This window comes from Leuciscus leuciscus (genome assembly GCF_965113295.1).
Source record: "Leuciscus leuciscus genome assembly, chromosome: 2".
Lineage (NCBI taxonomy): Eukaryota > Metazoa > Chordata > Actinopteri > Cypriniformes > Leuciscidae > Leuciscus > Leuciscus leuciscus.
Window position 1 is genome coordinate 13,196,507 of NC_138726.1, and position 13,720 is coordinate 13,210,226.

Consider the following 13,720-nt stretch of genomic DNA (forward strand, 5'->3'; position numbering starts at 1 on the left):
CCGCCTTCAGGTGCTCGGAGCAGCTCTTTGTTTCGTTTGGTGGGCGCATCAAGGGTCTCGCCGCCTCGAAACATAGCCTGTCCAGATGGATAGTGGACGCTATTGCAGCAGCTTATGCGTCTAAACACCTGCAGTGTCCTCTGGGCATCAGGGCTCATTCCACTAGAGGCATGGCCTCATCGTGGGCTTGGTCCAGCGGGATTTCTATTCATGACATTTGTATGGCGGCGGGCTGGGCCTCCCCCTCTACATTTGTTAGGTTTTATAACCTGGAAGTTCCCGCCTTGCAGGCTAAACTTTTGTCAGTCTAAGCGGTGTGTATGTTCTGCCCAGATTGTTCGTGTGCAGGCTACTCTCACGTGACTTTAGCTCTCCTGGTTGAGCTGCACTATAAGGGTTCATATTCTTTAATATAGACCGGCAGCGCCGCTCTGTATTCCCCTTTACGGTGTGCTTATGTACATGCGTTTCTGACAGCCTGATTCCCACTTATCTGTGTTCCCCGGGCTTCCCCTGGGACTCATGTAGTGGATGCTTGGCGCGCACGGCATTGACAAGGGGCTCCCGTAGCATAAGCAACTTATGCAATACGAGAGAACCTCTCGTAAGAGAACGTACTCGGTTACCTAACGTAACCTCGGTTCTCTCTAGAAGAGGGAACGAGTATTGCGTAACCTGCCGTGCTCGCGCCACGAGCTGATCTAGCTTCAGTTGATGAAAACCAGGGAAGCAGCCCCTGAGCCCTTCCTTATATACGCTAAGCCACTCCAATTCTGGCAGGCTCTGACGCGTGAGGGCGCGAGTGCCCCCATTGGGCTTGACGTCATGGGGGGCTCAGTGGTAGGCTGCTGCAGTTGCCGCAGGCCAGCCAATGAGCGTGCTAGATAGTAAATGTCAGTGTAGAAATTGTTGACATTAAGAAATGTTTAATGTGACTGCATTGTTTTGTGCAGATTGGTTTTTTTTAATGCTGATTCTGTTTGAGTGATCCACCTTTGAATGGCGAGCTAGACCCTTGATCTACGATTCAAAAAATCATCGTGATTCAATACGGATTCGAATTGAGAGCTAAGCACATACACACTACCCGAATAGAAAACACAAAAAGGCCTTTGAGTATTATACACACACACAAGGGATCCAGAAGGACTGTTGAGACTTTGTTTTATTTTATTTTATTGTATTTAATTCCTGGACTTCACATTCAACTTTGGACTCCATACGAACCATTTTTTTTTTTTTTTGGTTCATGGTAGGGGTGTGCGATATGACGATTTTTGATCGTGGACGATTAAAATGTCTCCACGATCTGCTTTTGAAGAAATATCGTAGTATCGTGCATTCTATCAGTTGCTGTTCTGGCGCCTCTGGACCCAACATACTGAACAACGCAACGTATATTCACATAAAATGTTAATGCAGCGGAACGGGACACTGCAGTTCACAAAAGTTCATAATTTGCATGTGCTTTAATGCCTTGTCGGTTAAACATTTAATTCGCGTGCTGATGCGCTGTTCTAACGTGTGCGTTTCTCAGCGCGTACATGTGAAGCCTGTTTTATGCTTCTGCGTCGAATCGACGGCGTACCCCCGCAGACCCCTCTGCGCCGCCGCAAACCCCTCTCCGACCCCTCCGCCGTAGCTCGACGTGCACCTCCAAAAAATTTTAACTACACGTCGAGGCGATGCAGACCGCAAGGGCTGTGATTGGTCAGATTAGTCCAGATCCAAGTCCCTCAGCGGTCGAACAACCGCAACAAATTCGCCAATCCTTTCCCTGTCTTCGTGCACTGGTCGTACAGACCACCTTCGCTGACGTCTTCTTTTTCTTCTGCGATCAAACATTTGCAATAAAATCATTTGTTGTTCAACGTCGATTAGCTCCAGCTGCAACAACACTCTCTCTCTTTCGCTCGCCATTGTCGGAAATGAAAAAGCGGAACCGGCGCACGGAACCAAAACAAACTAGCAAAGAGATTCGCGAACCACACACCCCCCTAGCGTTCTGGCAGTGAAATGCACCGCGATGCAAAGCAACCCGACGCAGAACCATAAAACGGCCATGACGCCATAGGAGTGACGGCGTAGCTACACCGTGGAGTTGACGCAGAAGCATAATGAGGCCTTAAAAGCCTGTCTACCAGCGCCTGGATACTGGACTAAGTTATCTTTCGAGTCTTATTGTGCTAATACTGTCAAATACACACAAGATTTACATAAACAAAGTCGGTTATGTCTAAAGTGAAAGCAAACTTGAGAAAATTGAGAGAAAATCTGCTTGTCAAATGCGTGTATATTAGACGCATATTAATTTGCGCAGCTCTTAAAGAGACAGTAGTAATGGTAAACACGCTGCCGCTTGTCCAGGTCACCCAAAAATAAAAATTCTCTCATTATTTACGCACTATAATGTTGTTTGTTGTTTTGCATATGTTGTATTTTTTTTTAATTGGCAGAATGAAATAAAACAAAATAAAAACAAATGGATAACAGTAACACACAGTATTTGAAATAAATGATAAACACAGAAACAGTCAACAATTCCCAATGTCAGTTTCTGAAATTTGACCTCAGTGTCTCAATTTCAAGTTCAATGGCCAAACTTCAAATTCTCCCAAAAAAAATAGGAATGTTCATCAAAAATGAATTAATGAGTTCAGTCCATGAAGAGAAAAGGAAACTTTGTCCTCAGGGAAATCCAGGAAAAACTTAAAAAAAAAAAAAAAAACGTAATGTGTGCAGTTCTGTCCTACCCAATCAGAAAACTCTTTCTCGCAACTCTCATAACTCTTCTACTCTGTTTCCAGGTAAGAAAGTCAGGATCACAGCAGCAATTCAGAAACTCACAAAAGAGAGAAATAAAACAAGAAACAAAAAAAACCCCGGCCTTGCAAAAACAAAGCCAAAAACAATCATCAGTTAAACTCATTCAAATAAACAGTTTCAAATTACTAAAATGTCTGTTTCAATTATTTGGATACAGGAAACAAATACATGCTAGTAACCATGTGCTTGATTAACACACTAGAGGCCCTGTCCCAAATGGCGCACTTCATGCGGACTTTCGGTCTTGTGGACTTGAATTGCTACGAGTCCATAGGCCGTCCCATTCAGCATTTTACCGCACTGAAGTGTGCTCAACAGCCCTTTGTACCCTTGAAGCGGTCTTCCACGAAGCCCGCATAGAAGCAGGCTCCACGCACTTTAACTACCCAGGAATCCTTGCGAAAGGCCAATCAGACAACAGATGGGAGGAGATTTCACTCACGGATAATTGTTGACATGGCTGAGAAGAAAATATTACTGTTTTTATGACCAAAATGTACATTTTACCAGTTGTTACCTACAGTTTATACAAACATTATGGTCATCGAGCAGTGGTTGATGTCTCAAACATAATAATAGCGCGTTTACTAATACGATCGCATTATGATTCATTAAATAAATAGAACCGAATGGCAGGGCTTTACTGAGTCATATGTAAACATAGTATGAATATTGAAACCTGTAAATTGAAAAAATTATGTTTAAATTATGTTTTAAAATTGTAATCTTAGTTCAAATGGAACATTATGTATTATTACAACTGTATACATAATTTAAATAAGCATGATTTATCTATTGTCTAATGCCCAGGTGATATGCACAATATCAAAATATAGAACTGTAAAATTAGGCTGTGTAGTGGACATGCATCTAAAGCCTGGAACACACCAAGCCGACGCAGACGAACTAGCGCTGATGAAAGCCGACTGTGTTGTCGCCTCGCGTCGGGGTAAAAAGCTGCACTTGAACACACCGAGAGAACTACAGCCGACTGTCAGCTAGAATGCGCGTTCTGCGCCTGCGTGTAAATGAGACAGCTGTCTATTTCTGCAGATATATTCGTCTATATTCGTCATTCAAAAAGGGAAACCGGCGCTGCCGGCTGCAGTTACACAAACCGTAAACAAAGCAGTGCGTGCTTACCGTTTTGAATATCAATCCTGCTAAACACTGTCTTTATTCCACTCCTCTCGTGTTAATATTGAAATATTCGCCAAGGAACACTCAGATAAGATGACATATCATTAGAACAGCCTTCTATCTGTACCGTTTTGACTTTGCTCGCTATTTTGCTATTATTCTCGTGCACTGACTCGGTCACTAATGGCGCTTTTCCATTACCAGTACCAGCTCAACTCGACTCGACTCGACTCGACTCGGCTCGGCTCGGCTCGCTTTTCGCTCCGTTTTCCATTGCAGATAGTACCTCCACAATAGTACCTGGTCGTCATAGCGACGCCGCAGGAAACTGCCGTGACTTAATCTTTTACGCGAGACGCGCGAGACACACCCGCTACCCACACACACAGGACAATGGAGGAAATCGAGTGTATGCTGTTTTTGGATGTTTTTGTTTTTGTTTTTGCTGTTTTTTATTCAGGAAACTCCGTCTGGCGCGTGCAATGATGACGCAGTGAATAGTGACGATTCTCTCTGACCAATCAGCAGTCTGCTGTGTTTTCACGTCACATTTTAGTATCGCCTCAGCTCGCCTCAGCTCGCTCAGAACCTCGCCGGAGGTGGTACGAAAAAAAGTACCTGGAAGCAGGTACAGGTACAACTTTTACACAGTGGAAAACCAAACAGAGCCGAGTCGAGTCGAGCCGAGCCGAGCCGAGGCGAGCTGGTACTGTGTAGTGGAAAAGCGCCATAAGCTGAACAGCCAATCAGAGTTCCCTCTTTCACCGACGGCCCGACGCCGATTCAACATGTCGAATCGGCCGTTACAAAGCCGACTAGGACCAATTTCAGCCGACGGTGCGGAACACACTGAGAAGATTTAGTCGGCCGACGCACGGAAACTGCCCGACGGCCGACCGTCGGCTTGGTGTGTTCCAGGCTTAAGACGTCGGAGCGCAAAAATGTGATTTCTCCTGTCCAACAACAACCAGACCGTTATTTCCGGCATGCCGATCGAGTCTGTCCCAAAAATACCTCTCAATGCGCCCTCGTGGACTCGCGCCAAGGGCCCTATAGGTCTGCACTACATGACGTCACCAAAGTGTGGACTCTGAGGAAGTCCACAAGTCCGGAGTGTGCCATTTGGGACAGGGCCAGAGTCTAGGCCTATATGCAGAGCTAGCAAAGCTAGCACCGCATGGCACACACTTTACAATAGAGAAAAATATAATCTCAACAAAAAGTACGTCTTTCAAACATTGAAACATAACTATATGCACTCACATATTATATCAGAAAACACTTAAAGAATTTTCAAACTATTTTTACATCACTCATCACTTTTCAAATGTATTTTAAGATTACAAAAACAGTATCCACATTCCCAAAATACATTTCTTATAAATAAATTTGTACTCACCAAGGAGAAATATAAATCAGAGAACAAAAGAGAGAAAAAAAAATAGTTTCAAGAAAAAAGATCGCAAGATTGATCCTATCACGTTATGCCTGGTTCAGATTAAGCCTGGTTCACACGGCAGGATATTAGGCCGATTTTAGCCCCTATTCACCCCTTCCGACAATCTTAAGGATGCTCCGATTATCGTAAAATAATCTGATCAGATAATCCTGGCGTGTGTGGTGTGTTAAGACTGCTCTCGTCTGCTCGGAAGGACGTCGGGACCGCTCCGATCTCAAATCGGGGATATCCAACATTTTGGATTTATTTGGCCCGATTTCTTCTCGTGTGTGGTGTCCCCCGAGCACGCAGCCTGTGGACTGTGGAGTGTAGCCAATCAGAAAGCGAGGTGACGAGGCGGCGAGGAAACACCGGGAAATATAATCAAAACAGCCGGCGGCATGGCACACCAGAAAGTCCGGTGGACGTCAGAGATCATCGCCTTTTCTTTTGATAACGTTTTTTTTCGGTTAAAAACAAACTACAAACTATTGCCACTGCATCCTCTTCGTCCGCCACGGGGTCATTCCACGAAATTGGTGCCTTTTGTGTCCCTGAGAAATAATCAGACGTAGAATTACTATAACAACAAATAAATTTGTGATTTAAAAACATAATAGTACTATGTATTATTTCCTCAATATTACACTAAATTAAAGTCATTTATATATTATTTTAAATAATTTAAATTGCATTTATGCTGATAAGGGTAAGGTTTTTGGCCTGTCCCTCCCTGTGATTGTTCTTTTTCAGCAGGACTTTTAATTAGCAAATTGAAGGCAAAATTATACAAAAATCACATTTTCATATTGTTCTAAGTATAGTGTCACTGTTAAGCAATGTTTTGGCATAAATATACATTATTTTTAATAAAATATAAACCATTTTATCGGTGTCCCCTGATTTCATGTCATGCCTGTTACCCTCACCAAAAACCCCTTGTAAAATAATGGTACATTCCTGTGACATCACTTCAAGGGAGTTACATCATCTCTCAATCATTATTCCAACAGTTAAAACACAAGTAAGTTTCTCTCTCTCCTCTATAATGCTCTATTTTGATGATTTATTAGGTATAACTGAGGTGGGGACATCATGCAATGTCAAAACTGTTACTGATTTTTAAAGTATAAATTTAAACAATTATTTATTTAACTTAATGTAATCAATATCTACAATTAATATCCTTTCAAAGTGTACAACATGTGCTTTTGTGGCCTTGCCCTAATAGCTAGCAATTAGCAAATTAGCTTGAATTTGTCAAACCTGTTACTGTCAGGCCTGTAACTTTTGTCTGGTAACAGGTTTTGACATGTGGGGTAACAGGGATGACATAGATTAGGTGTCACCTTAGCCACACTGTTTTTAAATAACAGTGATCTTTAAAAATCTTTAAAAGACTTTTAAAGGTCATCCTGGGTGTTTTATTGAGCTAATGCCTATATCATTCAGAGTTGGTATTGCTGGTGCATCTGGCAATTAAAGTATTAACCCTCTGATGGTCTTCGGGGTCTTTTTGACCCGCAAATGACTTTTGCTGAATTAAAAAAATTAAATAATTCTCTTTGTCTAAATGGCATGAAACTTTGTACGGCTCTCAACCCTTTCTAGATGTACAATAATAAAAAATGTTTTTATGTTAGCGTGAAAAAAAGTGACTTTCGTGGTCTTCGGGGTCTCCAGAGACCCTAGACAATAACATGTAATTTTGTAGCAGAATAATTATTTTTATTTTTTTACAAATGTAAATTTACTCTGTTTATTAATGTTTTTACTCCAAATTTGTGCAGTTTTGGGAGGATTTATGATATATTTTAAATTTATATAAATAAATTAAAAATGTTTTTTTTTTATATATAGGTTTTTATACAAAACAGTTCATACAGTTTTTTTTTAATGTAAAATTCACTTTATAAATTTCTAAATTTCATTCATGGGGATAACATGGATAATTTGACATGGTTTTGTGTAAAATTTTTGCCCATATTTTGGAAAATGTAGTTTTAAAAGTAAAAAATTATAGTTTTAGCCACTAGATGGCTATAGAGCCCCATTATATGCTATTTTCTATTTGACTAACTGAAAGATATCTTTTCACAAGTTTTTTCCAGTTGGATTCATATCTAAATATTATGAAATCACAATTCTAACAATATAAATTACTTTTTTGTGCGATTACAAACAATTGCAGTAAGGTGACTGCAGACCCTCGCCCCAATCTTGTAATGTTCAAGAAAGTGAAACCAAATGTTAGCATCTGTTTTCAGATCATCATAGAAAGACCAAGATCTGATTATCTTCCTTGCCTAATAATTGAACCAGGTCAGTATATTTTAAGTTCTGTGAGGGGACATACTCACACAGACAAACAGATGGACGCATGGGTCTAATTACAATACCCTTAAATCTTTAGATCTCTAGAAATGTAATGTGCTTCACTAATACAACTATGTCAAGTAATACAATTTAAAAAGATACAATTTTACAAAATTATGTAAACAAATATGTGCAGTGTATGCTGAAGAATGTGTGTCCTGTCATCCCTGTTACTCTGGTCAGTCCTGTTACTATGATGTCAATCCTGTTACTGTCATTAATTTCATAAAAAATATAAAAATTATATTTGAAATGGGCTTTCAAGTTTTTCCATTGTAACCCTATCTATATTGTATTTTTGACAAAGCCCTTCTTTTAATATCTCTCTTGTAAAAATATATATTTTTCTTAATTGACATGTGATCACCCTCCAAAATTTGTATGTTCTTGATCATCTGAATGACAAATATAATATACAAAAAAAAAATCTAATTTTTTTAACAATTCCAGTGAAAAGAGGGACTAAAATACTGCTCATATATGTGAAAACTATAACATATTTCTAATTAAAACTATAGTATATAGTAACGCATGTGTCTGTAACAGGCATGACAAAAATATCAAAACATGAGGTAGATAACTAGTCATAAAATAAAAAATTACATAGCCTGAGATGGCACAATATGATTTCTTGTTATTTTATGCTGTCTTCATTTAATGGATATTTTTTTAAAATTGTTTAAACTTATTTTATATTTTAATTTTTCAAAGTTGAAAAGGCACTGATTTCGTGGAATGACCCCACGATTGTCTGAAGTCACGTTTGATCTCGAGGTATTTTGCGCGATTTCCCGTCTGATCTGGGAATGCTCGGGAGTCAAATCGGTTCGTGTGTGATGTGTTGATTTTGCCGTGTGGCTGCGTGTTAGACTGTTAGACCCGTGACTTTTTATCCCCGTGTGTGGGGTCTCTCAGGTTTGGAAAATCGGCCGACAATTTTAAAATCGTCCCGTTTGAACCAGGCTTTATACAATTTTAGCCCGATTTTGGCACGATCCGTTTGACGTAGGGTGTCGTGGGGATTCGCAAACGACAACGGGCGTCGGGACGCAAGATTCGATCATTTCATCTCGTATAGTGTGTCATAGTGGGCGACAACCTACGTCGCGTCTGCGATGCTTCACGACATCACGACACAAAGACTAGCATGTTTAATTTTTTAACGGTCCTCCACGACGACGGCGCGCGAGTGAGTGAGTGAGGGAGAGTGTGTGTTCGCGAGTGACTGTGGCTGTTTCTCAATTCCAAGAACGCAAAGAACAGACTTGCGTTCTCTTTGAGACTGGTCTTGCCAGGCGACCTTGAAAGAACGAACTCGGAAGGACGCGAGAACACAGAACGCATTTTTATGAGAATTGAGATGTGTACTTAATCGTCGCGTTAGTTGTAGGCAATGCATTAGCCGCGTTTCCACTGTCGGGCCAGTGCGAGCCAGGGCTTTAAACGGGCCGCCCGAGCCAGGCTAATAGCCTCGGGCCAGCACCGTGCCCAAAATCTGCTGCGTTTCCACTGTCGGGCCAGAAGCTCCACAGCGCTTCACTAAAACACGCCCACGCCTCTCTGGAACAACGTCACACAAACCCATCATTTCACCAACAAAATTGAAGTTTTATCAGAAAACTCATCAGAAAGAAATCACTGGAAACAGCGTGATCGCAAAACAAACACGATAAGAGCGACCGTTTGCTGGCATTTTTGTTGTTTAATTGAATATTTAAAACCCAAGAATCTATGTTTTACCACAGGTTTACAATAAAAAGCGATCCATTGATCATAATGAATTAATTTATGTCAAAATTGCACATTAGTCACACAGAAATAAAGTGGTTTACCGTTTATGACATTTGTGAACGTCTATTTCACAAATGGAAGAATATTTACATAGCCGTCAGTCGCGTCTGTTTCTGTTTGGTATAGTTACAGGACATACAGTATTTACATAGCATTTAGAAAGAATGGTAATTTCTACAAATATCATGACACCAAAAATATGACCATGAGGAGCTTAGCACGCTCTCCCAGAAGGATAGCCTACAGTTATATTTTCAGTCAGAGAAAAAGATCCGGTAGCCTATAAAAAGACAAGACGTACTGACAGTCAGATAAAATAAAAACAGGATTATGATAACCTATATGATTTGTCTGATTTCTTCAAGCGTTCATATTTACCATGTTTACCATGGTAATGGTTAGCGTGCAGTTTTTTGCAACGGGTATTAATATTCCTACCTTATACGGAGATCAAAATCCACATCGGATCACAAACAAAGCATTATTTTAGCTGACAGAATTATCTGCCGCAAAACCAGGCATGCGCAGAAAGACGTACACTCAAAGTAATCGGATCAGCTCGTTTACATGGTGTAATCTTTCATTTGATCGGTTCATGAAAAGGTTTATTCCACCCCCTTCAATCCGACTGAAATTTCAATCGGTTTGAGCATTTTTAATCCGATTGAGGTGTTGACATGGAGCATTTTCATTCTGATTGAACTTTTAAACGGGTTATAATCGGAATACAATGCTACATGTAAACGGGGCTAGTGTTGCCTCAGTCTGGTTGATGTGTTTGTGAGGAGAGTGCTGTACTTTGAAAGTTAATCAATATATTACATTTAAATAACCAACATTTATTTTTCACTACTTAGGCTATAATTTTTTCGTTGTTTTTGTGTCTTTTTGTTTTTGTAAAATCTTTGCACTTTTTGGTGATTTTAGGTAATTTGGTGTTGGTATTTTGGTTTAGGGTGGGTTTAGGGGAGAGGGGATAGGGTGTTGGTGTTTGGTGAAGGGTTTGTATTTAGAGCAATGGCAACAGCCAAAAATAATAAATATAATAAAAAACTTTATCACCTTTCTGTCATTCCTACAGTTAAGCACTATCAGTAAGTGTCATAAGCACATTTAATAACAGATGATCCTATCAGACAATGTCCTTATTCATTTTGTGTGTGTGTGTGTGTGTGTGTGTGTGTGTGTGTGTGTGTGTGTGTGTGTGTGTGTGTGTGTGTGTGGAGAGAGAGAGAGAGAGAGAGAGAGAGAGTAGGCCTACATTAAATCTTGTTGAATCATATAAGCTTATATTATATTTTATTGTCACACTTTAATGGGAAAATGAATTTATTTAATGAACAAATCAAACACAAACATGTAAGGCTTTTATTTGTACACATAACATTGAAACTATGGAGTGTGTTGTGGTTGCTTCATCTGCCAGAGCTTCTAACCCAGGTTTCTGGCTGCTTTATTTTAAATAACCACCATATGGTGCTGTTCTCGACCAGTTCTCGACACTCTCGAAGCTTTGAATCTTTTCCCGGAACAGTCAGGAGAAAGCCTCAGTGATTCATGAGGCTTCATTTCCCCATCCTTACTATGTGAGTGAGCGTGTGTATGTGCGAGTGAATGAGTGTGTGAGACGGGTCGCGATGACTGGTCGGAAAACAACGTGTAGTCTGACATGTTTCTTGTCCACGACATGACAAGATTTTTAGGAGTCAAAATCGTGTAATCTGACAGTGACTATCGTAACAGACAAAAAAAATTGTGTAATCTGAACCAGGCATTATAGTGTTATCTTCTCGTCGCAATCAGGTTCACAACGAACTTATCAAAGCTTAAACATAAATCTACTTCTCACTTTTTAATGATCTATTGCTGGATTATTAAACAGCTATTCTCAAATCATTTAATCTGCTGTCGTGTCGTTCGGTATCTCTCGTGTCTCTAGTGTCGTTCGCAATCTCTACTCATTTCTGCTTGTACGCGATCTTCTGGAAACTTTCCAACAGGGGCGGAGCTAACCTTTCACCTCACCAATAAGGATTCAGTTCAACTTCTATGTTTTGGATTATTTATAATAAAATAAATTAATTTTACTTCATGTTCTTCTTTTCTTACTATTAATTTTATAGTGATATAAATAAAAGAATACTATTATTAATATTAGTGACCCGAGTTAATGACCAGGGTTACACTCTCCCCTCCTGAATGTATGCAGGTCCCTCTGCATGCTCGAGGTTAAAGAGTTTTAATAGGGGAGTCATTTCTAAGGGCCTTCCAAATTGGTAGTAATCGCAGTACTCAGACTTGACAGCAGGGATTGGATAACTAAACTAAGAGGGTTACCCAGTTGCGGGTACTGAAGTCTTTTGGGGGGTTCACATTGTCTCCTTGAATGTCGAAGACCTCCTCCAGTTTCAGATAATTCACTCTGGTTATGTTGAGAGTCACAAGGAGTGGCACTTTCTGTTTGAGGGGAAAGGATACTTCCTTTTCTCTGTGCGCATTTCCAGATGATTGTTCACTCTCAGCATCCAATTTCTCACAATTCCTCATCGGTTCATTTTCATTTCCAGATCTATCAACCGAACTTTCATCAAGAACTTCAACTTCAGGCAGATCTGATGGGTTCCCTTCTACCGATTCCTCTGAAGTAGGATGATCAGCCTTCTGCACGTTGGAGAATTCCATATCAGGTAAGTTTCCATTTTCAGCGGGTTCTTTCGGGCTAGGACATCCTTTCTCCTTTTCCATCACAGGTTCGGCACCAGGTAAGTGGACTGTCCTTCTACTTCCAGTGGAAGAAACAGGTTTTGGGTTTGACAGAATTCTGGTTTCAATCTCGAAGGACCTTTCAGGAGCATAATGGTCAACTGGATCATAGTCTGACTCTGAACACTCGCTCACACTCTCAAACTCCTCAGGTTCCTTAGCACATCTGGCTCTGGTTCTGGGTTTACGAATCACTTTTCTTTCAACAGACTCATCAGGTATCCACAGGAATCCAAAGGGAAGCAGCAGATCCCTATGTAGAGTTCTCAGAGGTCCATTCTTTATTTCTGGTTTTACCGTGTAAACAGGTAAATCTCCTGCCTTCTTGATTACAATGTAAACGTCAGGCTCCCACTTATCTGCTAACTTGTGTTTTCCTCTCAGGCGTACGTTTTTCACCAATACACGATCACCAACTTCAAGGGTGGAGGCAACAACATGTTTGTCATACCTCTTCTTTTTTCGTTCCGCTACCTTTGAAGCATTTCCTGTTGCAACCTTGTAGCTTTCTTCAAGTCGCTTCTTGAGATCTTGTACGTACTTGGAATGGGATCCAGACTGACTATCGACAGGTAACCCAGGTCAACCGGTAGTCGTGGTTGTCTCCCAAACATTAGTTCGTATGGAGAGAATCCAGTCACATCACTCTTAGTGCAATTGTATGCGTGCACCAGTGGTTTGACATAATCCTTCCATCTTGATTTTTCCTTGTTGTTCAGGGTTCCCAACATCTGCAGCAGCGTTCGATTGAAGCGTTCAACTGGATTGCCTCTCGGATGGTATGGAGTGGTTCTGATCTTGGATATTCCAGCACATTTGCACAGTTCTTTAATGGTGCAAGACTCAAAGTCAGTACCTTGGTCACTATGGAGTTTTTCTGGGAATCCGTAGTGCACCAGAAAATTGTCCCATAGACATTTGTCTACTGTCTGGGCTTTCTGATTCTGTGTCGGTACAGCAACAGCGCACTTGGTGAAATGGTCAGTTATTACCTGTCTATCCTTGGTGTTACTTAGGTCAGGCTCTAATGACAGGAAATCCATACAAACTAGCTCTAGCGGTCGGCTAGTTCTAATGTTCACCAATGGAGCGGCTTTCTCTGGTAGGGTCTTTCGTCGAACACAACGCTCGCAGGTTTTGACCTTCTTTTCCACTGCTGAGGCCATTTTAGGCCAGAAGAATCTTGATCGAACAAGGTAGAGAGTCCGTTCGATGCCCATGTGACCCATTTCATCATGGAGCTCCCTTAAGACCGCAGAACGAAGATAAGCAGGTAATGCCAGCTGGTATGACGAGTTTCCTTCCCTTTGGCTTCTCCTGAATAGCACACCATTTCTCAACTCCAGCCGATTCCATTCTTTGAACCATATAATTAATTCAGGTGGA